Raw genomic sequence first — 14,340 nt, forward strand, 5'->3', positions numbered from 1 at the left:
AACATTTTATGTATTACAGGTGAAAAATTACCCCACAAATCCACAGGCATTCATATCCAAGCAACTTGTTACAGATGAACTGTGTGGGCAAGCAAGATGTTCTTGTCAGGTCTTTTGCCAATTTATTATCTTGAAAGGTAATCTTATAAGGAATCTTAAAGGAATCACAAACCTAAACCTTCATATATGAAAAAGAATCACTCATCTCTAAATCTTTAGGATACATATCCATTAATAATACACACACACACACACACACACACACACACACAGATATATGGATATTGAGGGCAGAAGATTTTATGTATACAACATTCTGCCTCCATGTATGCCTGTGCACCAGAAGACGGCACCAGATGGTTGTGAACCATCATGTGGTTGCTGGGAATTGAACTCATGACCTTTGGAAGAACAGCCAGTGCTCTTAACCTCTGAGCCATTTCTCCAGCCTGGTTATAAGGAATTAATCACCACTTTTGATTAACCAAATCTAGCAAGGAGAGTACCTCAGCCAGTAATTGGGCTGCTTTGTTCTTGTCCCCTGACATTTAAACATGTGTCTTTCTAAAACTTTAGATTGTCTTCTTGGAGTTTTTCACCTCTAAGTTATTTAACAAAACCATCCTAGTCTAACTTTGCACTCAGAGACCTGTGAACATATCTCCCAACAATAAGGTTAAGAGAATCTGAACTAGCAGGGCTACTGAGACTCAATTGAGCAACAATCCACTCAGCTCCTTAGGTGCTGTGAAACATATCCTTGTATTTATTTTTATTTTTATTAATTAAAACTCTGTATAAATTATCAAATTAGACAGTAGATTAGGGAGGTGTCATCTTCTTGATGATCCACAGGTAAAAATGCCTAATAGAACTGGATGTTTCCAAGAGATAAACAACACTATATACCAGGCAGTGGAGATCTCCCCACCTCCACTCACACCATGCTCGATACCAGAGAAAGAGAGCTGCAGCAAACATGTAAAGGCGCATCAGAAGCAAAAGACATCGCAGGGTCTGCAGTCCCGTGATCTTGCCTAAATGAGATTGGCAAATCAGAGGATCTCCTTCTGGTGGACTGACACCTGGAACTTCAATTGCAACTTGTTGCTCCTCTAGAATCTTCTTCAGGCTTTGTCTTTTGAATAATAACGTGTGTGTGTGTGTGTGTGTGTGTGTGTGTGTGTGTGTACACGCACACGCATAATCACGTACTCGTGTGCTTGCTTGCACCACATGCATGCAGGTAAGTGAAGAGGCCAGAAGAGAACAAAGGATCTTCTGGAGCTACAGTTAGAGGAAATTGTGAGCCACATGATGTGAGTGCTGGGACCAGAACCAGGTCCTCTGTAAGAGCAGCGAGTGCTCTTAACTGCCAAACCATTTCTCCAGCCACTTAAAAAGTCCTTTTGTCCACCAAATTAAAACCACTTTAGGATGAGTCTTGACTGACTATCCAATACCAAATGGTCAGCCCTTAAAAAGCATACATGCAAGCAACTCATCAGGTTGTATTTGCTTATTTGTGCATATGTGTAGTAAGAAAGGTTAAAGAGGAGGAGGCCTGGGGCTGCAGAGTTGGCTCAACCATGGTTTCCAGCAGCCACATTGTGGTTCAAAACTGGCTGGAACTCCAGTTCTGGGGACTGGGATGCCCTCTTTTGGTCACCTGGAGGCACTGCATCATGCAAGGTAAAGTTAGATTAAGAGTGATGTGTTTGTGTGTCACATTGGTAAGTAGTCAATTGTGCTAGCTAGTTTCCTGTCAACTTGACACAAGCTAGAGTCATCTTCAGGAGGAAACCTCAACTGAGAAAATGCCTCCATAAGACTGGGCTGTAGGCAAGCCTATAGGGCATTTTCTTTTTTAAAAATAATTTTATTTTATGTGCATTGGTATTTTTCCTGTACATATGTCTATGTGAGTTACAGACAGTTGTGAGCTGTCAGTGGGGCTGGGAATTGAACCTCTGGAAGAACAGTCAGTGCTCTTAACTGCTGAGCCATCTCTCCCAGGGCATTTCTTAATTAGTGATTCATGGGGAATTAATCAGTCAATTGTGGGTGGTGCCACCGCTGGGAAAGTGATCTTGCACACAATAAGAAAACAGGCTAAGCCAGTAATCAGCACCCCACCATGGCCTCTGTATCAGCGCCTGCCTCCAGGATCCTGACCTGTTTGAGTTCTTGTCCTGACTCCTTCACTTATGAACAGTGCTGTGGAAGAATAAGCCAAATAAACCCTTTTCTCTCCATGTTGCTTTTGGCTATGGTGTTTTGTCACAAATATTAAACTAACACACCGTCTTAACTGCTTGACTATGTCGCCAGCAACCCCTCCCCCATTCTTTGCGTTAATTCATAGGATGTAGCATGCACATGCCTTTACACTGTCTTTTTGTAGACTTTCACACTGGCATGGTTACTAAAGGGCAGGCTAGATATCATAAGCTGTAACAATAAGTCTTTCGGCCAAGCTGCCTGAGCCCTGCTGTCACATGGGCGCCCTCTGCCAGGCCGCCCAAGTTCTGCCCATTGCCACATTAAGGTCCCAAGTAATACACAGAGTTATAATAGGTACAAATGCTGCTTGGTCAATGACTAGGATTTCTCATCTGTTAACTCAGTCTTAATTATCATAAATCTACATATTTTATAAGACTTATCAGAAGCCAGTGGCAAGCATCCTGTCTTCCCAGGCTCACATGGTGACTCTACCTTCCCCTACCTTTCCCAGAATCCTCCTTGACTCCTAGTCCCACCTATCTTGTTTTCCTACTGGCCAACAGTACTTTATTTATCAACCAATAAGACAATCATATACACAGGACCTCCCATCAATATGCATTCATAAAGATTTATTTATTTTAATTTTATATTTATGGATGTTTTGTGTGTGTGTGTGTGTGTGTGTGTGTGTGTGTGTGTGCACCACATGTAGTGCTTGTGGAGGCCAGAAGGGGGTGCCAGATCCCCTGGGACTGGAGTTACAGGTGGTTGTGAGTTGCTATATGGGTACTGGGCATCGAACCTAGGTCCTCTGTAACAGCAGCCAGTGCCATCCCCAGCATCTCCCCTTTTAGTCATAAGTTCTCACATGGCACCAAGAGCAGCAGCTGTGAAGGCTGGAGAGATGCTCAGTGGTTCAGATGAGAGTTTGGTTCCCATAACATGTCGGACAACTTACAACCACCCGCCAGTCTCTGGTCTCCGTGGGCACCCCCACTCAGGGTGCATGGGCATCTCCAAAATAAGTCATTCCACTAGCTGCTGTGGTCAACGGCTGGGCCTGTCACTTACTGAGTCACTATGACCCATTCTGCTGTTAGTGCTGGTGCTTTTATTGGCAGTGACCTCACGGCGAATGAAGATGCCCGTGAAAATCAGCACACGGATGACTATATGCTTGTGTATACTATCCAGTACAGCAGCCCTGAAAGTAAACGTGGTTCCCTTTCACAGACCATCCCAAGTTGCATAAATATATATTTAGACAGATATGTATGTAAAAGCTTGAAGTCAAATCTTACTCATGCCTGTCTTGCTGGTGGACACCTTAATTCCAGAAGAGGCAAGGATGGTCTACATAGTGAGTTATAGACAGCCAGGGTTACATAGAGACACCCTTTCTCAAAACCAGATCAAGACTCTTGCTGTTTTGCAGGGTCCTTCAAGGGATGACTACTCTTTTCCCTAAGACAAGACTCTGGTTCAAGCTCCTGGAGTTTGCACTGTATCATTTTATAGTCACAGCACACTTAGGAAAAATGTGCATGGACTCTTTCTTACACAGGGCCTGCACTCTCTCTAATCTCTCCTTCTCCCTACCCTACACTCTTCATTCATTCAAGGCAGTGATGATTATCTTAAAAGCTCCCTGATAAAGAGATTCAATAGGAATTCTTTAGCAGGTTTGTTTGGGCAGGAATTTATGGTATAAACCCTGTAGAGAAATAGTAATGTCTCTAAAAATTACTGAATTATGCTGTAACACATGGACTCTCATTACTTTGAGATCCACTTTGTTCCACTTAGTGGTATGCTTTGAGTGTGCAACAGCAACTGTTGTAATAGGCATGTGTTTGAGTGGGAGAATTGCTGGAAGACAGGGACTGGAGAGATGGCTCAGCTGTTAAGAGCTGGGTACTAACAATGTTGCTCTTGCAGAGGACCTGGGCTCTCTTCTCAGCACACACACAGTGGCTCACAACTATCTGTAACTCACAGTTCCAAGAAATCTGATACCCTCTTCTGATCTCCATGGGCACAAGTCACATTCATAGTACACAGACACAGACATGCAGACAGAAAAAACAACAACAACCACTCTTAAATACATCTAAATAATTTTTTTAAAAGAGTGCTTGCTGCTCTTGTTGGATAGCTCATGACTACCTAGAACTTCAACTCCGGGGGGCTCTGCCAGCCTCAACAGGCCACCTACCCTCACATGCACATAATCCAATGTTCATTTTATGACCTGTGATAACCCCCAGGATTCCATGTCTTTTTGGCTATCTGTAGGCTGTGATGGATTCAGTCTTGCTCTCATGCTTGACTGTTGTGACTGTTCAGGCCTGGTAGCAACCCCTCTGTTGGAATGGCATTTTTCTGCAGACAGGCTAGGCTTTGGGGAAGAAAGAGCAAGGAACCACTTCCACTGTGTACCACCCAGGGTTGCTCGGCCTCCTGGCTCAGGCATCTGTAGCGCAGGTTCTGTTCCAATGTTTTGTATTGCCCTTCTCACAATAGAGTGGAAAGTTTTTCTCTCTCTCCTTGAGGATAGAATACTTCCGTCTGAAAGTATTATTTTCCTTTTGCATGGGGAATTTGGCTCTGTTCTCTTATTTATCATTTATCAATATCATTATGGCTTCATGAATCTTACTTTACTTTTAGGTTATAATATTGACTGTATGTGTTTGCTAGAGGAGACAATATTAGGCAAGTGCTCTACCACTGGCCTTCAGTCCACACGTTTTTGAGACAGGGTCTTGGTAAACTATTCAGGCTGGCTTTACTCTCTCTTCTTTTTGTCCAGACAGACTTTGAATTTGTAATCCTCCTGCCTCAACCTCCTAGAAACTGGGACTAATAGGCCTGAGCCACTCAGCTAAACTGCTAATCTATGCCCCCAAACTGAGAGTTCTGTCATTCAGCCCCTCAAAGTAACACCTGTTTCTTGAGATTTGTAAAATAATCTGGTGTGATCTAGTTCAAAATGTGAAGTGTATAGCCAGGTGGCAGGTTTTTTTTTTTTGTTTTTTTTTTCTTGGTTTTTCGAGACAGGGTTTCTCTGTGGCTTTGGAGGCTGTCCTGGAACTAGCTCTTGTAGACCAGACTGGTCTCGAACTCACAGAGATCCACCTGCCTCTGCCTCCTGAGTGCTGGGATTAAAGGCATGTGCCACCAACGCCCGGCCAGGTGGCAGTTTTAATACACCTTTAATCCCAGCACTTGGGAGGCAGTTTGAGGCCTTCAGGGTCTACAGAGTGAGTTCCAGGACAACCAGGGCTGTTACACAGAAAAACCCTGTCTTGAAAAAAGTAACAAAAAAAAAAGAAAGAAAAAAGAAAAGCAAAAAACAAAGTATGAAAAGGAAGTGTATAGACTTATAAGTCGCAACCCCAAACCTAACCCCAAACATTTACATCGACAATTTAAATCAGTTCTATGGCTTGCTGTTTCTTTTGAAAATAAAGATATTTGTTCTTTTTTACACATGAAGTATCTTGCTAGAAATACATAATATTGGTGTTAGTGAGGTAGCTCAGTGTGTGAAAATACTTGGCTGTGCAAGCCTGATGTCCTGAGTTTGATTCCCAGAACCCATGTAAAAGTAGTAGGAGAGCCGGGCGTTGGTGGCACACACCTTTAATCCCAGCACTCCAGAGGTAGAGGCAGGCAGATCTCTGTGAGTTTGACACCAGCCTGGTCTACAAGAGCTACTTCCAGGACAACCTCCAAAGTCATAGAGAAACCCTGTCTCGAAAAAACCAAATGTATGTATGTATGTATGTATGTATGTATGTATGTATGTATGTATGTATGAGGAGAGAACTAACTCTGCAGAGCTGAGGTCCATGCCATGGCCTGTGCATCCACTCACATGCACCATACATAAATCACAGTTTTCAAAAAGGGAAGGGAAGGTGATTGGCTCAGCAAGAAAAAACAACAACAAAAAAGCATTTGCTGTTCAAGCCTGATGACTTGGCTCAGTTCCTAGGATCAAAACAGGAAAAACTGACTCCTGAAAGTTGCTCTGTGACATCACACATGGGCCACTGGCAGAGGAGCACCTCCACATGAAATAATCAAATATAACTTTTTGCAGATGACTTATCATGAAACTGTAAATGTTTAGAATTGGAAAGAGCCTTTTATTTTAAGCCATTTATTCATAAAACTTTTATTGAGGCCCTCCCACATGCAGGTGGGTGCTAAGCACCAAATGGTGGATGGTGGACATGGGTAAGACTTTCTCAGCTCAGTCTGGTGAGAAATCCCTTGGGAGGAATCCTTGCTTTAACACTGTACAGCTTTAATTTAAACTGGAGGAGGGGAGGGTCAGGACCTGAAAAGACATGTCATTTGTCCCTCTAAAGAGCTGAGCTTTTTCTTTGTGACTTGCATCTGTTCTGCTTTAGACTTCCATATCTTTGAAGGTTACCAAGGTCTATTATGTAACCTGATAATTCACAAGCTAGACATAGGTCAGTTGAACTTTTTTTTCATGGGGCTGCAGTGCTGGCTCTGCTGTTAAGAGCACACACTGGTACCACAGAGGACTTGTGTTGTGTTCCACTACTCATACCGGGGAGCTCACCACTATCTGTAACTCCATGGCCTCCTCAGGCACCTGCACTCATGAATGTTGATGGGCAGGAGTACTTATCTGGACTGTGTTTGAGAGTTCTTGAGTCAGGAAAACTTAGTTGATTATATAAGGTTAATTGAGGAACAACTGTTATCTGAAAGCAGGGTCTGCTTATGTAGGGGGAGTACAATTTGAGAGGCTTCTGTTACATCAGAATAGTCTTTCTTGGGTTGTTCAGGTGGGTTCTGAAATTGAAATATTTTAGGAACATGGATAATGGGAGAGGTTCATGGCAAACCCTGAGAGGGGTGGTCTGTAGCAGTTTAATGGGGTTGGTGAGGAAAGGTTGAGAGAACTTGGCTTTGGTTACCAAAGGGGGCTTGGATGGTTAAGGAGACAAGCAGTTGTAGTTGGGGTAGGGCATTGGCAATTAGGGTGTCATAGGTGAGAGGTATTGTGACTAATGGAGGTCTTTGAAGAGGGGTGCAAAGAAAGTGGTGTGGGGACATATCAGTGAAGATAAGGAGAGTCTGTCTGTTGGATGACCTTAACCCAAGTGAGGGTTTGGCTGTGTGTGTGTGTGTGTGTGTGTGTGTGTGTGTGTGAGAGAGAGAGAGAGAGAGAGAGAAGAGAGAGAGAGAGAGAGAGAGAGAGAGAGAGAGAGAGAGAGAGAGAGAGAGAGAGAGAGAGAGAGAGGAGAGAGAGCAGAGAGACAAAGCAGATGAGAGAGAGAGAGAGAGAGAGAGAGAGAGAGAGAGAGAGAGAGAGAGAGAGAGAGAGAGAGAGAGAGAGAGAGAGAGAGAGAGAGAGAGAGAGAGAGAGAGAGAGAAGAGATCAGAGACAGAGCACAGAGACAAAGGAGAGGAGATGGCTTGGGTTCAGTTATGCCTTTAATTGGGAATGCAGGATTTGTTCAGAATGTTTCATGTCTGGACAGTTAATTTAGGGGAGTTACTGATGGTAAATGTCTGGCAATCATTTGAACAGAAGAAAAGTAGATGTGTAAGAAGAGAGAGATTTGTGTGGAACAGGTGATCTTGAGGGAACAGAACCTTGAGGGTGATGATGAATATGCAAAGTGGGGGTTAGGAGACTGTCCTGTGTTGAAGGAGGGTTATAGAGTGAGGTGGCCTGGAGGGAAGTGAGGTGAGTTATAAAAGTGGGGTGTCATGTCAGTGAGATTATAGTCTTTAGTGATGATGGAGGGGTCAATAGGATGTGGCTGACAGGAAGGAGCTACCATCCATATAAAAAGTGTAGGCAGAAATAGCTAATAGATCCTCTGTTTATGAGAGGGATGGAGTAGGGGTCTTTTGAGTTTTGGACAGGAATATAGAATAGAGAGGATCTGGGGAACATTGAGGCAAAGGGGGAATTGGGGGGGGCAGGTAAGGAATGTGAGTGATGAATATTTGATAAGAGAAGTATGGAGGGGCAGACAGTGGAAGGGATTTAGGAGTTGAGGGAGATAATGGTGGGAATAGATTGTAAGAGGAGACCCCAGAGTTAATTTGTTAGATTCGGAGAAGAACAGAGAGGCTGCAACAAGAGTGTGTAAACAGGGAGTTCAGTTGTGAATGGTGTCTAGAATTTTCAATGTGTAAGCGGCAGGGACAAGGTTGGTCCTAGGAAGTGCTTATATATTTTGGAGGTGTAAGGATGGAAAGGTTTGTATAGAACAGGGGAGGCAGAGTAGAAAGGGAGGGAGTTTCAAGTTTAAGGAACTGTTTGTGGATGGGAGGAAGGAGGTCCAGAAGCTGCTTTGGCATAGGGAATGGATCAGAGTGGGTATTTAAAAACCTCGGGCAGAGGAAATTGGCTATGTGAGCAGAGGTGAGGAGTGGAGATGGTCACAGTGGCCTAAAGTGAGGCATTTATAGATTGGCATGAGAGAAAATCTTAGGCAACTTGCCGAGAGGAGAGTTGAGATTTGGAAGGTGAGAGTTGGTAACCTCTGGAGCTGAGGGAATTGAGGCATGAGATGTTATCAGATTGGCTATCAGAGAGGGAAGCACTGCAAAGGAGGCAGTCATCTAAATATTGACGCAAGTTGGGGGGGAAAAGGGGCAAAGCAGGCCAAGTCTGTAGGAGTACCTCACAAAAAAGTGCGGACTGTCTTGTGTCCCTGTGAAGGACAGTCCAGGTCAGTTGGTGGGATTGTTGGGTATCAGGATCCATCTATGTGAAGGTAAAAGGTCTTGAGAGTGAACAACCAAGAGTATTGAGAAGTAAGCATCTTTAAGAGTTAAGACTGTCAAGGATAATAGGGAGGATAGCCTAAGGGTTAGAGACTTAAGGGTATAAAGGGGCAACAGTTAATGTCCTGGACTAGGTGGAAGGTTCTGTTAGGTTTTTTCTTCACCATCCTCAGCTTTGACATCTTTTTAGGTACAGATAATGAACTCTGGATCTGTGTGTGTCATGTATGCATTCACCTTTGTGTGCTCCCATGGAGGTCAGAGGTGGACATCAAATATCTTCCTCTATCACACTCCACCTTTTTTTGGAGGTAGGCTTTTCACTCAATCTGGAGCTTGCCATTTTGGCTAGCTTGGGTGGTCAGTGAGCCTCCAGGATCCTCCTATCTCCAACCCTCACACCCAGTGCTGGGATTACATATGCATGCCACCATGGCTGACTTTTACATGAATGCCAGGAATCTGAAGATGGCTCTTTATGCCTGCACATCGAACACTACCCATAGAGAGATCCCTCAAGCCCCTTGACCCTCTTTGTGGATGGTGAAGACAATCTGAAAGGCAAGACGATGGATCCATAGCACGCAACCCTTCTACAAAAAAGGCAATATTATCTTCTGCAATTCTTATGTGAAAATGTAAGAAGACCATCTTTATCCAACTTTCTGAAGGCTTCTTCAGCTTTTATAATAGAGCCAGATGCTTTCTACTTGGGCCTCGCACATTGTTCAGATCTCCTTAAGCTGTGCTTTGCTCACAGGCATCCTGTATGTCTAGAGCCTCACAAGCATTGTGGGTCCTTACGAAGTCCTTATCCACCTAGTGCCAGCACTGACCTAGGCACTTCAGATAGCTTCAAACCCTGTTTTACAGATGACATATCTGTAAACTGAGGTTAAATAAAGATGGGGTAAGGATTTGAACCTAGATTGTCCAACTCCAAAGCTAAGCTCTTGCTTGACACCAAGATCAAGGGTCTGTTTATACCACATGTATGTCCAGGTGAACAGTCTTCCTTTACTAGACAATCCACATTTTAATCTTACTTTAAACAGTACTAGGAGCTGGGTAGTGGCACATGCCTATAAGCCCAGCTACTCATGAAGTCAGGGCAAGACAACTGAGAATTAAGACAGCTTGGGATTAGAAATGGCCTACTGGTTCAGAGTGTTTCCTGCTCTTCCACAGGCCTCGAGTTCAGTTTACATTGGACAGCAAATAGATATTGTTACCAAGCAAGGTCAACTCTAACTAGAGAAGAATTTTCCTGGTGATTTTGGTAAAATCAGAAGAAAAAAAAAATTGTAGATGACCTAGGCCCTGACTGGGACAGACTCTGGAGATCCCCATAGAGGGCTGCACCCTCCCTGGGGAGCAGAGGGGGCGTGGGATGGAGGCTTGGAGAGGGTTGGTGGGGAGCAGGGGAGGAGGGGAGGAGGGGAGGGAGAGGGAGCTGGGATTGACATGTGAAGCAAGCTTGTTACTAATTTTAAAAATATATAATAATAAAAAAGAATTTGTGAATTAAATTCTAGACCACAAGCAACACCTCAGAATCTTTGTTGCATTGGTGTAGCATGTGACCAGTCAGTCACATGACACTGTGAAGATGCCTTTAAACTGGTGTGTCTGGTCTGAGTTCTTAAGGCTGTGCTAAGGTTTGTGGAGAGTGAAGCAGCACCACAGGGGCTGGGTGACTCTCCACAACTGTTCAGAACTCCTCAGAGCACACGTGTATGGTAAATCTAAGGTGCCAGAGTTCTGCTTGTTACACAGAGGAAGGGATAGGAGATCCACTCTCAAAATACCCCTTATAACTACTTAACTGACAGGTATTGCGTGGCATCATGAAGTCTTTTTTTTTCTTCTTTGAGACAGTGTTTCTCTGTGTAACCTGGCTGTACTGGAACTCACTCTGTAGACCAGGCTGGCCCTGAATGCCACTGTCCTTTTCTTTAGTTTTCAGATTGTGCAGGTTTAAGTGTAACAGAGGGCCAGAGAGGTGGCTCAATGAGTTAAGAAACTTGCACCAAGTCTGATGACCTGAGTTTGATCCCCCAGACTCACCTGGTCTTAAGGAGACGTGATCCTCCTAGGTTTCCCTCTGACATCTTCATGAACTTCGGTACATATAGGCATACAGTTAACAAAACAGATTAAAATCTTACCATAAATACACAGTGTGGGTGTGGAGCCAGTTCTCTTCTGTTGGTTAGGTTGGTTCTGGGAATTGAACTCCTGTCACCAGGCTTCCCCAGCAAGCCCCTTTACCCACTGAGAAACCTCGTTGGATCCAAGTTTCGACTTTATGTTGATGTTGCCACTGTGGTAAACCCATCAGTTCTATTTCAATAGACAGGAATTTCCTTGAACAGAATCATGTTGGCTGTAATTCCCCCCCCCCCTTTCTAATCAAGATGCCTTTTCTCTTTCTTGCCTGATGGCCTTGTCCAGAAATTCCAGTATGAGGTCAGATGAGGTACCCTTGTATTGTTCCTAATTAGAGTAGTGCTTTGTCGATGTTAAGGATGATAATAGCTTCAAATTTTTCATAAATGTTTAAAAATTTCTCATCTAGTCCATTTATTTTCCCTATAATTATTAGATATTTTTAACTTTGTGTGTGCAATTTCTCTCTTTTGAGACAGGGTCTCTCTGTGTAGCCCTGGCTGTCTTGACACTCTGTAGACCAGGCTGGCCTCAAACTCATAGGCCCACCTCTGTCTCCTGAGTGCAGGGATCAAATGCACAGGCCACCACAGTGGTTGTCAAATTTTGTTTTTATCAATATTGTTTCAATGGAGACAAGTAGGTGACTTTTGCACTTCATCTTAGCATACTATGACAAGTGGTTTTTGGATGTAGGTCTAGTTCTAGGAGAAATCCTCCTGTTTCATTATCCCTTTGAACAGTTTGGGCTGGGTTTACTGGCATTTTGTCAAGGATGTCCACATCTACATTCTTGAGATACTGTTCTCTGTATCTTGCTATTTTACAGGTTCTGAAGACTGAATTCAGAATCTTGTGTATCTAGGCAAGCACTCTACCACCGAACCCTCATCTACAGGTTTGGAATTTCTTTTCCTTATGTGGGTTCTGAGAATCTAGGACCTGAATTCTCTGGAAGAACATCCAGTTCTCTTAACTGCTGAGACATCTCCTAAAGCCCCCTGACCGACAAAGTTGCCACAACTTTGTTGTTAGTATCAGAGTAACAGTGACTTTATAGAAGCAGTAGTCAAGTTGTTCCGTTTTCTCAGAGTTGTGAGGGCCTTTTTGAAAAAAAGGATTTGTGTGTATTATGTTTATGTTTGCACAGGGGCTAGAGAACAACTTGCACAAGTTGGTTCTGTCCTTTGACAATGCAAGGCCTGGGGATTGAACTCATGCCACCAGGCTTGGCAACAAGCCCTTTACTCCACTTAGTCATGTCACTTGCTCAGGACTGTTACTTGTTTTAGATGTTTTGGTGAACTGCTCTAGTGAATCTGGATTTGCTGTAGGGGGGTTTTCAGATTACCAACTGCATCGGTATTTGCTGTAGGTCTATTCAACAGTATCATCATGGGAACTGATGTATTTTATAGAAATGATCTAATATGTTCACTTATAATTTTGTTGTATCCTCCAGTGGTCCTATGTTCTTTAGGGTTAAGAGTGATGGTTGCCCCTTTCATTCCTGATCTTTTTTGTTTGTTTTAAAATGTACATTGGGTTTTGTCTACATGTATGTCTGTGTGGATGCCATATCTCCTGGAACTGGAGTTACAGATGGTTGTGAACTGCTATGTGGGTACTGGGAATTGAAACTGGGTCCTTTGTAAGAGCAACCAGAGTAGCCAGTGCTCTTAACCGCTGAGCCATCTCTCCAGCCCTCTCATTCCTGATCTTTGGTTTGTTTTTGTTTTTGTTTTTTTTGAGACAGCGTTTCTCTGTGGCTTTGGAGCCTGTCCTGGAACTAGCTCTTGCAGACCAGGCTGGTCTTGAACTCAGTCAGACCTCCGCTTGCCTCTGCCATCCAAGTGCTGGGATTAGAGGCATACGCCACTACCGCCTGGCTTTTCATTCCTGATCTTAATCATTTATCTTCTCTCTCTTTAGATTGAGTCTCATAGTAAAGCTCAGGCTGGCCTTGAACTTGATGCCCTCCTGATACTGGGACTACAGGTATGCATGCACCCAAATATCTGCAAGGTCTTTTCAAAATTTCAGCTAGTTTGGGTTTCTCAGCTTTGCTCATGTTTCAAAAAACCTGTTTTTAGTGTCAGGAATGTTCTCTATTGGCTATTTCATTTTGTATTTTCACCATAATTTATACATTTCTTGGTTTCTTTTTTGTTTCAATGTGCTATTCTTGTATTGTTGCCTCTTAATATAGAAGTCCAGGCTGTAATTTGAGATCTTTCTGGTTTTGTAATACACATTTACTGCTATAGGTTTAGTATTCCTTATTTTAAATGCTTGGTACCAGATGACACAGGATTCATAATTTTTCAGATTTTGGAATATTTGATATAGGTCTTAACCAGTCAAACCCTCATCTGAAATGGATTAAAAAGTTATCCCCTCTCCCCCAAATGTTTTGGACTTTGGAACATGTCAGATTTTGGGCTAGGGATGCCCAACCTATATTTTTTCCCCTTTAAATATAATATAAACTATACCCCCCAAATTATAGCATTCTATTCTTCACTATTTATTTATTTATTTATTTAAGGTTTTTCAAGACAGGGTTTCTCTCTGTAGTCCTGGAACTTACTTTATAGTCCAGCCTGGCTTTGAACTCAGAGATTTACCTGCTTCTGTCTCCTGAGGGCTGGGATTAAAGGTGTGCACCATCACTGCCTGGCATACCTTTTTAAAAATTTCATCTCAAATATTTCATGATTTTTTTTCCCCTAATACCACACATGAGCCACAAGATAATCTATAACTCCCCACTGTGGTCAGACTGTTTTGTCTAGTTAACAATGGCAGTTTTTCTTGGTTAAAAAGTCATAGTTGTTGGTTCTTGAAAGAAATACATATCCTGCACTATATAGATTTCTCGGTTGTGACCCACACTTAACAGAACTGTCTTTAGCCTACAGAATAGTGAACTGAAACTGAAGATGGACACTGTGCCTCATTTGCTAATGGGATTCTGGGCTTCTGACCAGCTTTTGTGTATCTTTCAAGTCCAAGAAAGAAAAATTATGCAACAAATTTTATTTAGCCCAGTCAGTCCCAACACAGCACAGAAAGCTTACAGAGGGTAGAAAGTGCATTAATAAAAGCCAGTCTTTACCCAAAGGAAACAGAAAATATATTATTGATTCAAAA

At 43.0% G+C, this 14,340-nt stretch overlaps 1 protein-coding gene across 1 annotated transcript in view; it reads right to left on the reverse strand.

Annotated features, from left to right (window-relative positions):
• Window positions 1–14,209: 14,209 nt before the first annotated feature.
• Tsg101 (tumor susceptibility 101) overlaps window positions 14,210–14,340 on the reverse strand; it is a 34,734-nt gene continuing 34,603 nt past the window's right edge. Inside the window, exon 10 of the mRNA XM_027410472.2 lies at window positions 14,210–14,340. This exon is cut by the window's right edge and continues 200 nt beyond it. The gene's annotated coding sequence lies outside the window, so the exon portion shown is untranslated.

The sequence above is a fragment of the Cricetulus griseus genome, chromosome 3 (genome assembly GCF_003668045.3).
Source record: "Cricetulus griseus strain 17A/GY chromosome 3, alternate assembly CriGri-PICRH-1.0, whole genome shotgun sequence".
NCBI classification, from domain to species: Eukaryota; Metazoa; Chordata; class Mammalia; order Rodentia; family Cricetidae; genus Cricetulus; species Cricetulus griseus.